This window comes from Squalius cephalus (assembly GCF_949319135.1).
Source record: "Squalius cephalus genome assembly, chromosome: 16".
NCBI lineage: Eukaryota > Metazoa > Chordata > Actinopteri > Cypriniformes > Leuciscidae > Squalius > Squalius cephalus.
The window spans coordinates 33,663,715-33,678,480 of NC_137137.1; the positions used below are offsets into that span (position 1 = coordinate 33,663,715).

The 14,766-nt window shown below is 39.2% G+C and overlaps 2 protein-coding genes across 3 annotated transcripts in view; one reads left to right on the top strand and one right to left on the bottom strand.

Annotated features, from left to right (window-relative positions):
• nadka (NAD kinase a) overlaps positions 1-14,766 on the bottom strand; it is a 415,064-nt gene that overhangs the window by 142,234 nt on the left and 258,064 nt on the right. The gene's annotated exons all lie outside the window — the stretch shown is intronic.
• Positions 1-14,766, top strand: part of nr6a1a (nuclear receptor subfamily 6, group A, member 1a) — a 136,668-nt gene that overhangs the window by 100,220 nt on the left and 21,682 nt on the right. The gene's annotated exons all lie outside the window — the stretch shown is intronic.

Below are 14,766 nucleotides of genomic sequence, written 5' to 3' on the forward strand. Positions count from 1 at the left end.
TCACCCCTCAGAGCTCTAGATTTTATCAGCTTGCTCACATAATTGTATCTCAGTTTGCTCTGTAATGATGTGCAATAGCACACACACACACACACTGCATTAAAGGTCAACACAGTATTGCGTTTTAAAGCGGTGATTGGGTGGCCTTGGACTTTGACACCGAATGCAACTCTTTAACAAAACTACTGTTTTAAAATCAATATCTCCAATCGTTTGTCCTGCCAAAATGGCGGCGATCACCTTGCTCTTGCTCCTTCACACACACACACACACACACACACACACACACACACACACACACACACACACACACACACACACACACACACACACACACACACACACACACACACACACACACACACACACACGAGAGTGTGAAGCGCAGACGCTCTGGCTAATGAGTAAATGTGATATTAGCTTTCTGTCTGCCGAGTGTTAGTTTTAGGTCATATTTGATCCCTCCAGTTCCCCTCCTCAAAAGCTGGTGTGAAGCTGCTAACGGCTCATTCAGGAGCCATGGCCTTCAGGTTCTGTGTGTGTTTCTGCTGGTTCATGTTTGAGCTGGTCTTCAGGTTCTGTGTGTGTTTCTGCTGGTTCATGTTTGAGCTGGCCTTCAGGTTCTGTGTGTGTTTCTGCTGGTTCATGTTTGAGCTGGTCTTCAGGTTCTGTGTGTGTTTCTGCTGGTTCATGTTTGAGCTGGTCTTCAGGTTCTGTGTGTGTTTCTGCTGGTTCATGTTTGAGCTGGCCTTCAGGTTCTGTGTGTGTTTCTGCTGGTTCATGTTTGAGCTGGCCTTCAGGTTCTGTGTGTGTTTCTGCTGGTTCATGTTTGAGCTGGTCTTCAGGTTCTGTGTGTGTTTCTACTGGTTCATGTTTGAGCTGGTCTTCAGGTTCTGTGTGTGTTTCTGCTGGTTCATGTTTGAGCTGGTCTTCAGGTTCTGTGTGTGTTTCTGCTGGTTCATGTTTGAGCTGGTCTTCAGGTTCTGTGTGTGTTTCTGCTGGTTCATGTTTGAGCTGGTCTTCAGGTTCTGTGTGTGTTTCTGCTGGTTCATGTTTGAGCTGGTCTTCAGGTTCTGTGTGTGTTTCTGCTGGTTCATGTTTGAGCTGGTCTTCAGGTTCTGTGTGTGTTTCTGCTGGTTCATGTTTGAGCTGGTCTTCAGGTTCTGTGTGTGTTTCTGCTGGTTCTGGTTTGAGCTGGCCTTCAGGTTCTGTGTGTGTTTCTGCTGGTTCATGTTTGAGCTGGCCTTCAGGTTCTGTGTGTGTTTCTACTGGTTCATGTTTGAGCTGGTCTTCAGGTTCTGTGTGTGTTTCTGCTGGTTCATGTTTGAGCTGGCCTTCAGGTTCTGTGTGTGTTTCTGCTGGTTCATGTTTGAGCTGGTCTTCAGGTTCTGTGTGTGTTTCTACTGGTTCATGTTTGAGCTGGCCTTCAGGTTCTGTGTGTGTTTCTACTGGTTCATGTTTGAGCTGGCCTTCAGGTTCTGTGTGTGTTTCTACTGGTTCATGTTTGAGCTGGCCTTCAGGTTCTGTGTGTGTTTCTGCTGGTTCATGTTTGAGCTGGCCTTCAGGTTCTGTGTGTGTTTCTACTGGTTCATGTTTGAGCTGGCCTTCAGGTTCTGTGTGTGTTTCTGCTGGTTCATGTTTGAGCTGGTCTTCAGGTTCTGTGTGTGTTTCTGCTGGTTCATGTTTGAGCTGGCCTTCAGGTTCTGTGTGTGTTTCTACTGGTTCATGTTTGAGCTGGCCTTCAGGTTCTGTGTGTGTTTCTGCTGGTTCATGTTTGAGCTGGCCTTCAGGTTCTGTGTGTGTTTCTGCTGGTTCATGTTTGAGCTGGCCTTCAGGTTCTGTGTGTGTTTCTACTGGTTCATGTTTGAGCTGGTCTTCAGGTTCTGTGTGTGTTTCTGCTGGTTCATGTTTGAGCTGGTCTTCAGGTTCTGTGTGTGTTTCTGCTGGTTCATGTTTGAGCTGGCCTTCAGGTTCTGTGTGTGTTTCTGCTGGTTCATGTTTGAGCTGGTCTTCAGGTTCTGTGTGTGTTTCTGCTGGTTCATGTTTGAGCTGGTCTTCAGGTTCTGTGTGTGTTTCTGCTGGTTCATGTTTTGGTAAACAATCAATTGGAAGATTTTTTATATAGTCTGCGTTCAGGATTATTGGAGGAGATTATTATGTGAGAGATATGAACATCTCTGCTGCCTCATATCTCACGGTTTTGCTTTTATACGACATTAATGTTTCAGCCTCATTTGAACAGCTTAGTTAAAAGAGATGTAAATATTTGATCTAAATATACACAGACTTTGATATGTAGAGATGCGAGGTTATTAATGATAAATATGTCAGTCAGGCCATTTTAGGACGATTATCACTCAGAACGGCTAGTGTTTGTTCTGACGCAGGCCTGTGAGGGTAATCAGCATTAATAACCATTTAAAAAATAATATAAATATATTCACATTTCTACACACACACACAAACACACACACAGACACACACACAGACACACAGACACACACACACACACACACACACACACACACACACACACAGCTATATAGCTCTATCCCTGGTCTCACTCTAGCACTGGTCTCGCTCTAGGACTGGTCTTCGACTGGTCTAGCACTTGTCTAGCACTGGTCTCACTCCAGCACTGGTCTCGCTCTAGGACTGGTCTTCGACTGGTCTAGCACTGGTCTAGCACTGGTCTCACTCCAGCACTGGTCTTCGACTGGTCTAGCACTGGTCTCACTCCAGCACTGGTCTTCGACTGGTCTAGCACTGGTCTCACTCCAGCACTGGTCTTCGACTGGTCCAGCACTGGTCTAGGATTGGTCTAGGACTGGTCTAGCACTGGTCTCGCTCCAGCACTGGTCTAGCACTGGTCTCGCTCCAGCACTGGTCTCGCTCCAGCACTGGTCTAGGATTGGTCTAGGACTGGTCTAGCACTGGTCTAGCACTGGGTCTATCTCTGGTCTCGCTCCAGCACTGGTCTAGCACTGGGTCTATCTCTGGTCTCGCTCTAGCACTGGGTCTAGCACTGGGTCTATCTCTCTGGTCTCGCTCCAGCACTGGTCTAGCACTGGGTCTATCTCTGGTCTCGCTCTAGCACTGGTCTAGCACTGGGTCTATCTCTGGTCTCGCTCTAGCACTGGTCCAGCACTGGTCTAGGATTGGTCTAGCACTGGTCTAGCACTGGGTCTATCTCTGGTCTCGCTCCAGCACTGGTCTAGCACTGGGTCTATCTCTGGTCTCGCTCTAGCACTGGTCTAGCACTGGGTCTATCTCTGGTCTCGCTCTAGCACTGGTCCAGCACTGGTCTAGGATTGGTCTAGGACTGGTCTAGCACTGGTCTAGCACTGGGTCTATCTCTGGTCTCGCTCCAGCACTGGTCTAGCACTGGGTCTAGCACTGGGTCTATCTCTCTGGTCTCGCTCCAGCACTGGTCTAGCACTGGGTCTATCTCTGGTCTCGCTCTAGCACTGGTCTAGCACTGGGTCTATCTCTGGTCTCGCTCTAGCACTGGTCTAGCACTGGGTCTAGCACTGGGTCTATCTCTGGTCTCACTCCAGCACTGGTCTAGCACTGGGTCTATCTCTGGTCTCGCTCTAGCACTGGTCTAGCACTGGGTCTAGCACTGGGTCTAGCACTGGGTCTATCTCTGGTCTCGCTCCAGCACTGGTCTAGCACTGGGTCTATCTCTGGTCTCGCTCTAGCACTGGTATAGCACTGGTCTATCTCTGGTCTCGCTCTAGCACTGGTCTCACTCCAGCACTGGTCTTCGACTGGTCTAACACTTGTCTAGTACTGGTCTAGCACTGGTCTAGTTCCAGCACTGTTCTATGACTGGTCTAGGACTGGTCTATCACTGGTCTCACTCTAGCACTGGTCTAGCACTGGTTTCGCTCTAGCACTGGTCTAGCACTGGTTTCGCTCTAGCACTGGTCTCGCAGTGGTCTGGCTCCAGCACTGGTCTCGCACTGGTCTCTGATCTGTCACTCTCTCTGTATTGTTAACCAGTGATTGTGAGAACAAGAGGCTCTGACACTCACAGCACTGGGCCTTTCTGATTCAATCTCAATGAAACTGATTGGAAAATGCTACAGTATTGTGCTGGAGGCTGAATATGTTCAAGGGTGGTATGTGAAAACACTATTGTGTGTGTGTGTGTGGGTGGGGGGGAGCTGAAAGAACATTGTACATGACTCTTCCTCCTCCTCCTCTTAATCCTATTCTCCTGCCGCCCATCTTCCCTGTTATTGTTCCTCTCTCTCTCTCTCTCTCTCTCTCTCTCTCTCTCTCTCTCTCTCTCTCTCTCTCTCTCTCCTCTTCCTCTTCTCTTTCTCTGGTCTCTGTTGCTCCGTTTTTTCAGGCATGTTTCTCTCTGGCATGTGGGAAGTCTCAGTGGTTGGAGGGGTGTGTGTGTGTGTGTGTGTGTGTGTGCTCATGCAGACGGGGGAGGGGGAACGACTGAAGTCATGTGACCATCAATGGCATCAGAGGACGTCAGGGAATACAGGTTCAGCTAAATATAGTCTCAACTAAAACCTGTTTCCACTCGCCAACAAATGAGCCGTGGTCAACATCCAGACCTGAGGAAAGCACTCTGACCATCACTCCGGATTACACATGGCTTTCTGAAGCATAGAAACTCAGGAAACACTTTACAATACGGTTCCATTTGTTAACTAAATTAGTTAACGTAAGCTAACAATGAAAAATATGGCAACACTGACCCTTGTTACTGTATTAATTACTATATATAATGCAATTATACATGCAACTAAACTTAAACCAAACCCTAACCCTACATGTTACCTTACAATATTGTCATTTAAAAGTCTTAGTCAGTGTTATTTTTTACATTTACTAATGCACTATTAAAATCAACCATTGTTTAATGGACTTGAGCTAACGTGAATTAACAACGAACAGTTGTATTTTTACTAATTAATGTTAAAGATTAATAAATACTGTAACAAATGCATTGCTCATTCTTACTTAATCAGGGATTCTGTGGCTCTTAAAGTCTTAATTATCACTAACACAAATTAAAAATGTCTTAAATCAGAGCAGAAAGTATTCAATTAAGTCATAAATTCATGGCGTTAAATGTTTATAAAAAATGTATATATTCCTCTGTATTTTTGTCCTGTTTTCCAATATAAACATCTTTAGATCAAGATACATGTACTTGAGAAGCAAACGTGAAAGTCTGATCAACATGAAGTGAGTTTATGTTTAAAACAAGAACAGATCTCTGTCAGTCTGTTCCTTTGATTTTAAAGCTGATTATTCTTGTTTTAATCATAAACTCACTTCATGTTGATCAGTTTCACAGAAAACAAGACTTCATATTTGATGTCGTTTTGTATCTCCAGTAAATGAATCTTGATTTGAGAATCTTTAGACATTTGCACTGAGGAGAAGAGCAGCACTTCTCTGCATTATGATCAGAAGCTTCAGGAAAAGTTATTTCTGTTGTCTAGTGGTTCAGAGCCGAGCGATTCAAGCTACTCTTTTTGTCAAATGAATAATAATAAAAAAATGGATATCAAACTCTGAAGTGCTGCTAATATAATGCACTGTGTTTCTCCCTAGACATTTACATTTAGAGAACATACTGACGTATTGTTCCCTTCAATTTATTCCTTATATTTTCTTTACTTGGTCTTGAAAAAGTCTTAAGATGACCTCCATAAACCCTGTTAATGTTAGTGAATGCATCATGGTAAAGTGTATGTAAAATCTCCTGTTTTTCTGAGATCATCTGGAGACTGAAGCCGATCCACACACAAGTCCTGATAAACAAAGGGCTTATTTTGGCATCATTGATGTTTGTGTTCGTCGCTCTTCATCGGTTTATCGATAGATCTGTTGGTTTTCTCAAGTGGAGGTTGTGGCGGAAAACCTTCCAGTCAAATTACACAATATTATTTGACCTCGTTATAAAATGGTGCGTGCAAACATACAGATCTCATGATTTAGAGCGTTTCATCTAAATTCAGTCAATCGCTTTAGATGAACACACACCTGTATTAATGTGTGAAGCCGTAGCAGATGTTAAGTTCAGAAAACATCTGCCCTTGTGTAGAGGGATCAATGTCTTGTGTAATGTGGGCAGATATTTCAGGTTGTGCTGTTCTCGATCTGCATTGATCTGGTTAAGCTAACTATGATGCTTCTGAGAAGCACACAATGAGAGATGTTGAAACGCGGAGATGTGGACGAGCGCGTCAATAACCTGACGTCACGTTTCTTCCCTCACTCTTTCTCTGCTTGGAGATCTGCTGGTGTGATATTAATGAAGCCTTGTTTAATCTCAGTCAACTCATCCGCTGATCATAGAGTCACTCCATGACTTGAGCTGGACTGTGTATAATAATTGAGCTGGAAACATTACAAATGCTATATATTATATAATGTAGTGTACATTATATAATATATAGCATTTGTAATGTTTCCAGCTCAATTATTATACACAGTATACTCAGTGTTCAAAAGCTTGCGGATTTCTTCAAATGTTTTTGATCGAAGCCTCTTCTGCTCACCAAGGCTGCATTTATTTGCATGAAAAAAATAGCAAATACAGTAAAAATAGTGAAATATTTTTATATTTCTATGTGAATATATAGTAAAGTGTAATTTATTCCTGTGATCAAAGCTGAATTTCCAGCATCATTACTCCAGTCTTCAGTGTCACATGATCCTTCAGAAATCATTCTGATATGATGATTTGATGCTCAAGAAATGATGATTAAATGATATGATAATGATAAAGGATAATTGTGATTATGATCAATGCTGAAAACAGTTGTGCGGCTTCATGTTTTTGTGGATTCTTTGATAGAAAGTTCAAAAGAACAGCATTTATTATTATAAATGTCTTTACTGTCAGTTTTGATCAATTTAATGCATCCTTGCTGAATAAAAATATTTATTTATTAAAATAAAATAAATAAAGAAACCCTCACTGAATGGTAGTGAATAATGAGTGCATGTTTAACATCTCAACATCTCTAATAGTTTTAAAAGGTTTCAGGCCGGCGTATGTTCTAGCACACAGCCTCTCTCCAGCGCTCTGGCTGCGTTACATTAAGACTCGTGTAATTAACACATGCTAATTCCTGCCTGTTGTAATGGTTATGAGAGATTAGGCCAGCGGGGGGGCGAGACGTGTGTGTGTGTGTGTGTGTGTGTGTGAGTGTGGAGGATTAACATTGCACTATCCATCAAACCAAACACACACTGTTAGATACTGCGTATTATACTTCAATAAAACTAAACCCATAAACAACATCAGTAGCACTTTACTTGAAGACTTTATATATAATGCATTATAAAAGTACTTTTAATGCATTAATTATGCCTTGTAATGGATCTTATCATGATCTCATGAATAATCGTGTCTATTCGTAGTTACACCTTTAGAGAGTAAACGCATTAAAGCACAGCTTCAGATGGAACAAGGAATCTGCAAATATTATCATGTATTTTAGCTTTGGTTACAGTTTTTTAATGAAAAGATTATAATGCATTATAACATACATTATGAATACCTTTATAATGAATTATATAGTGTTACGGTAACACTTTACAATAAGGTTTAATTTGTTAACATTAGTTAATGTATTAACAATGAGCAATACATTTGTTACTGTATTTGCTAATTTGTAAAAATACAGTTGTTCATGTCAGTTCACATGCATTAACTAATGTAAACAAATACAACCTTTGATTTTAATAATGTATTAGTAACTGTTGAAATTAATATTAACTAAGATTAATAAATGCTGTAGAAGTATTGTATATTCTTAGTTCATGTTAACTAATGAACCTTATTATTGCAAAGTGTTACTTTAAATAAAACATTAACTGAAATAAAACCCCTTAAACGTATTTTATTTTAGCTAGTTGCCATAGCAACATTTCTCATTTTCATGTAGTTTATGATGTATAAAAATAAAATGTATATATAAAAAAAATGTAGATATATTTAAGAAAAAATAAAACCATAACCAATAAAAATGACAAAAACAACCAACAAAAAAATGACTTAAACTTTTAAAATGTTTTACAGAAAAACTATAATAATATCTCAATGATACTGAAATAACACTGGTTCTCTAAAATGTAGATCTGAATTGATTTTGGAAATCATCTGATTGACGAATGGCCAGATTTGACCTTAAACATCTGCAAAAATGTGCATGTATATTAAAAGCAGAGGATCCAGGGAAAGGAGGAGGAGCGGAAAAGTACAGGAAAGCCGAACCCCCGATGGAGAGAAGAGACAAAGAGAGAGAGAGAGCTCTGTGTTTCTCTCTCTCTCTCTCTCTCTCTCCCCATCCTCCGCTCTCTCCTGCCATCATCTGTTCTTTCCTCCCATCCTCCGCTGCTCACACACACACACACACACACACACACACACTCACTCACTCACTCACTCACTCACTCTCTCACACACACACACAAACACAATCACACACACACACAAACTCACTCACTCACTCACTCACTCACGCGCAAACACAATCACTCACAAACACACTCACACACACAAACGCACACTCAATAACGCACCCTCACCCTCTTACACACACACTCACTCGCACACGCACACTCACACACTCAGACACACACATTCACACATTCACTCACACTCAACTTTCAGATTTTTTGTAAGGGTTTTCTCATACTGTTAACACATTAAAACATGCAGTATGTGGATGATCAATTTAATGAATCTTTGCTGAATATAAATATTAATTTAAAAATCTTTCTGACCCTAAACATTTCACTGGTAGTGTGTTCTGCCATATTTACACAATAACATCATTTTGATCGAAACTATCAGTTACTGTAAGTTTGGACTTGAAATGCTCCTCATGATCGACACGTTTCTGCTTAAATGTGTGAAATTAGTTTTGTAGACAAAAACAACTTGTTTAAACTGCAGACGTGTGTGTGTGTGTGTGTGTGTGTGTGTGTGTGAGTGTGTGTGTGTGTGTGTGATTCAGATCACTGGTTAAACCTGACGTCTTCATTCAGCACACTCTCAATCACGGGGGAAAGAGTGTGTGTGTGTGTGAGATCTCACTTGACCTGTTGAGAACATGAAGCTCTTCAATGATGATGAGAAAGCTGAACTCTGATCAGAAACACATTAAATGTTGCTAGATCTGACCCGTGCTCGTATATTAATGTAATATAGATCCGTATGTCCAATGAAGCTGTTCTGATTTACATGTTTCCTGTCAGACCACAGAGCGAGTGTGATATAGTGACTGACGACATGTTAACCAGCAGTCCACCGTCACCAGATCTCTCCCTACTCGCTTTTTATTTCATTTTTTTATTTTTTAGTTTCTAATCTTGCAAAAAAGTCGCTAAATTGGCAACACTGTATTTCACCCCAAAATCAAAGGACAAATTTTAAGAAAAATATTGTAATCAAAGAAAATATTTTTTCTTACTGTAATTTTTTTTCTTAATTTTTTTTATTGTATATTTTATATATATATATATAAAATATACAATAAAAATTGAGAAAAAAAAATACAGTAAGAAAAAATATTTTCTTTGATCACAATATTTTTCTTAATTTTTCCTATATATATATATATATATATATAGATAGATAGATAGATAGATAGATAGATAGATAGATAGATAGATAGACAGACAGATAGATAGACATACATACACTATACCATTAAAAAATGTTGGGTCACAAATACAGTAAAACAGTGAAATATTATCCTAATGTAAAATATCTGTTTTCTATGTGAATATATAGTAAAGTGTAATTTATTCCTGTGATCAAAGCTGAATTTTCAGCATCATTACTCCAGTCTTCAGTGTCACATGATCCTTCAGATATCACTCTAATATGATGATTTGATGATCAAGAAACATTTATGATTATTATTATCAGTGTTCAAAACAGTTGTGCTGCTTCATATTTGTGTGGAAACTGTGATACATTTTATTTCAGGATTATTTGATAAACAAAGTTCAAAAGAACAGAATTATTTGAAATTGAAAGCTTTGATCACAGGAATAAATTACACTTTACTATATATTCACATGGAAAACATGATTTACATTGTAATAATATTTCACTAATTTTACTGTATATTTGATCACACAAATGTATTGAGCAGAAGAGACTTCTTTCAATTATTCTGTTATATCAATTTTAAATTATAAAAACATTTCACTGTTTTTCTGCATCAAATAAATGCAGCCCTGGTGAGCAGAAGAGAGTGTGTGTGTGTGTGTGTGTGTTTGAGAGTGAGTGTGTGCGTGTGTGTGTATTTGAGAGTGTGTGTGTGTGTGTGTGTGTGAGAGTGAGTGTGTGCGTGTGTGTGTGTTTGAGAGTGAGTGTGTGCGTGAGTGTGTGCGTGTGAGTGAGTGTGTTTGAGAGTGAGTGTGCGTGTGAGTGTGTGTGAGAGTATGTGAGTTTGTGTGTGTGTGTGTGTATGTGAGTGAGTGAGTGTGTCTGTGAATGAGTGAGTGTGTCTGTGAATGAGTGAGTGTGTGTGTGAATGAGTGAGTGTGTGTGACAGGCCGAATGAGCCGGGTGGAGGGGTGTGAAGTGATCAAGTGTGTGAAGGTGCCACACAACTCCAGGTTTATAGGCTGGCCATGCACTTGAAAGAGAGGGCGACAAATTGAACCAATCAAAGCAGGACGAGGTGTGAATAAAGGAAGCCCGTTTTCTCATTAAAGGAAGTCAGTCCTTTCACATACACTGGTCAATAATTTATGGTTTCTAATGCATCCTGCATAACACAACATCTGCCAGGAATCAGCAAATGGTTTGAGGGAAGAAGGAAGGGTCAGTGTCTCAGTTCTCCTCTCCATTTGACAAATACGCCACCAAGGTATGAAGTCGCAGTGCAGACGCAGTGACGTGTGTGTGTGTGTGTGTGTGTGTGTGCTCAGTAGTGATCCATCTGCTAAAAATATGGGGAATTTGCTTCTGCGTATGAAACTGGCAGCAGATGCATGAGTTTTAACAGTGTGTATCCTTTGAAAGTCTCATATAAGCCTTATCTGACAGGAAGCGTGTGTGTGTGTGTGTGTGTGTGTGTGTTACAGTAAAGCTCTCAGTATGTTAAAGTTCACCGCCGGTATCTCAATGCCAATGTCATTGAGATGCGAAAGCTTTCAGGAGTCTCCTGTTGTCCGCATATTCCCACCCAGTCTCTCTGAATGGGAACACTGGAAACCCACTGAGTCGGCTCAGTGTTATTCAGCCTTTTGATGAGATCCGGCATGGATCTTCCTGACATTTATCCATTGGTTTAAAAAGTTGAGTTTTTTTCGGTCAAGGCCGGAAGCAGAATGTCAAAACAAACAGACATTTTTAGCATTCAGATTAAAAATGTTTAATGCAAGAAGTCAAAGTCAGGTTAGAAGAATCAGGTCATGTGACCCGAGTTTAGAAGCAGTAAATTATGGCTTGAGATGACGAGGAAAAGCGTTGTATTCAGTGCTGTTATATAGTGCTATTTTTACTGTGTTTAAAACATACAATATACTTCGATTCATTGTTCATATATGTAAATATGCTGTACTTTAACAGTTCCCATGTTGTTATGGCACAATTCTTTATTTATATATATATATATATCTTATTTATATCTATAGTAATAACAGTAAATTATGCATAATTATATGCAAATAACCCTAAAACACCCTAATCTTATCCCTAACCCTATTGTAAATACATGTTAATTAATATTACTCAGTACTTAAATTTGTTATTACACGGTAACAAGGACACCTTAAAATAAAGTGTAACCCATTTTTTAACTGAAACTTAATTTTAATTAAAAAATTCATAGATTTATGGAAAGTGAACTGATTGACAGAAATGAATTGTGCCATTTTAAACCATAGAAACCTCAATGTGTTGCTTAATTTCACACCATTTATGTGATCAAAACTACAGAAAAAATAGTGAAATATTTTTACAATGTAAAATAACTGTTTTCTATGTAAATATATATTAAAGTGTAATTTATTTCTGTGATCAAAGCTGAATTTTCAGCATCATTACTCCAGTCTTCAGTGTCACATGATCCTTCAGAAATCACTCTAATATGAGGATTTGATGCTCAAGAAACATTTATGATTATTATCAATGTTAAAAACAATTAATATTTTTTGTGGAAACAGTGATGCAATTTATTATTCATGATACTATGATGAACAGAAAGATCAAAAGAAATGTATTTGCAGTCACTTTTGATCATTTAAACGCATCCTCGTTTCTTCTGAACACTAGTGTACATTAGAAACACTCGATATCCACAGTCATACGAGCGATTGTTTTTCTCATCACCCCTTTTTTGAAGCACATAATGAAACAAAATATAGAAAATAATGATTTTTTCCCCCAGCCAGCCAGTCATCTGTCACATATTCCCTTCATTTGCGAACCATTTCCAATGTTAGTAAGCAAACCCTCTCGCTTGAAGTCAGAATATGAACTTTAAACCCCGAGAGAGAGTGTAAATGAAGACTGAAACACACACTTCACACCGGTATAACCCCGGACTGTCTCTGCACTCTTGACCTCTTCTTCTCTCGGCTCCTGCTTTGAAAGCGCAGTGAAAAGACAGCATTTGCACTGTAATCTTTCTGTCCTGAAGCGAGAGCGATGTCAGATGGCATGAATGGCCTGTGCTTGACTCCGCTGTGACGACGGGCCGCTGGAACTCCCTCTCGCATCCAGAGAAAAGACACGGGGCCGTGACCCTGCTTTTATGACATGAACTCTGTGTTAATGGTCCGTTGACCCCGCCGGCTCTTTCCTCTTCTCTTCGCTCTCTTTCACCGGGAAATATCCCTGTTTGTGTTTATCGCCTTGACTTTCTGTAGTGCTTTATCCTGACTTTACACTTTCAGAACGTGAAGATCTTTCAGCACACGCACAGCGAGAGGGCATAGTGCTGCTCAAAACACTTTAGTTTTAATTGATTTATCAAAGCATGACTTAAATGCATGCTTTTAAGTGCTATATTAGTTCTGTAAAGCCTTAGATGTGAAGTAAGAGTCAGAAAAATCTATTTTTTTCTTTTAATTGAACAGTTTATTGAACATTTAGATGAAAAAAATACATCTAAAAAAAAGTGCATGGTTTATATAGAATGATATATTGAGAATATGAAGCTCATACTCGAGGAAAAATACACAAAATATGCAATTTTCTGCAGAAGCTGATATTGAACAGTTTATTGAACCTTTAGATGAAAAAAATACATCTAAACAAAGTTTATGGCTTATATAGTAAGATATATTAAGAATATGAAGCTCATACTCGAGGAAAAATACTAAATATTCAATTTTCTGCGGAAGCTGATATTGAACGGTTTATTGAACCTTTAGATAAAATGTAAAAAAAAGCAAAAAAACATCTAAAAAAAAGTTTATGGCTTATAAAGTATGATATATTGAGAATATGAAGCTCATACTCAAGGAAAAAACCTCAGTTTTAGAGCAAAAATATGCAATTTTCTGCAGACGCTGATGTTATATGACCTTGTAAGGTAAATCAGTGAGATCTTTATAAGAGTATAGCAGATACTTACATAAAATGCTTATAAATATCAGTCGTCACTCTATATCTGCCAATAATGTCTTGGTAAGCTGATATTCAAACGCTTAGTTTTATGATCAAATCTCTGTTTTTAAGCATATAATGCAATGCAATACAATGATGATTGACAGATGAACAAATAAACTTCCTCAAAAGCCTAATGATCATATTTGATACATTTGAATCATGTAAACTCGCTTCAGTCCAGTAAGTGTTTGTCTTGAAATATTACTAACAAGATCAGGTCTTTCAGCAAAGTGTTGATCATGCAGAAATTGAGCATTACATATGATACAGGACAGGCTTCATAAGGTGATTTACTAATGCAGATATTTTTGATCGAATCAATTCAAATTATTAAAGGAGAACTCCGGTCAATTTTAACATTGAGCTCATTTTTTTGTAAATTTGGAGTGCTGTCAGTACAGAGAACAACGACAAAAATTGGTGTTGCCTACACCGAGTGATCCTCTTTTTAAAATTTGCACCCTGTTGACTTCAATGGGGCAAGTACTAAACCTGCTTTTAGCCTCTTAACATCCTTGATGTGTCATTACAAGTGCACAGGTCATGTGAGTGATTCCTTCAGAGTGAACACGGTGAATCTGACTGCAGTAGATGTGAAAGATATGGATAAAAATGATGTTAATTCAGTCAGCGCACATACCTGTGTTTACATCCTGTTTTCGGTCGAAGTCCACAGTAGTCGATTGTCGAGTTCACGCGCATAGGTTTAGTACGTACGATCATGCGCCCGAACTCGACAATCGACTACTGTGGACTTCGACCGAAAACAGGATGTAAATACAGGTATGTGCGCTGGCTGAATTAACATCACTTTTATTAATACCTTTCACATCTAGATTCACCGTGTTCACTCTGAAGGAATCACTCACATGACCTGTGCACTTGTAATGACACATCAAGGATGTTAAGAGGCTAAAAGCAGGTTTAAAACTTGCCCCATTGAAGTCAACAGGGTGCAAATTTTAAAAAGAGGATAACACGGTGTAGGCAACACCGATTTTTGTCGTTGTTCTCTGTACTGACAGCACTCCAAATTTACAAAAAAATGAGCTCAATGTTAAAATTGACCGGAGTTCTCCTTTAATGACTGCATTTTGTCACTGATTCTTCATTTAACAAGCTGGAATTAAGACAGCTGTTCA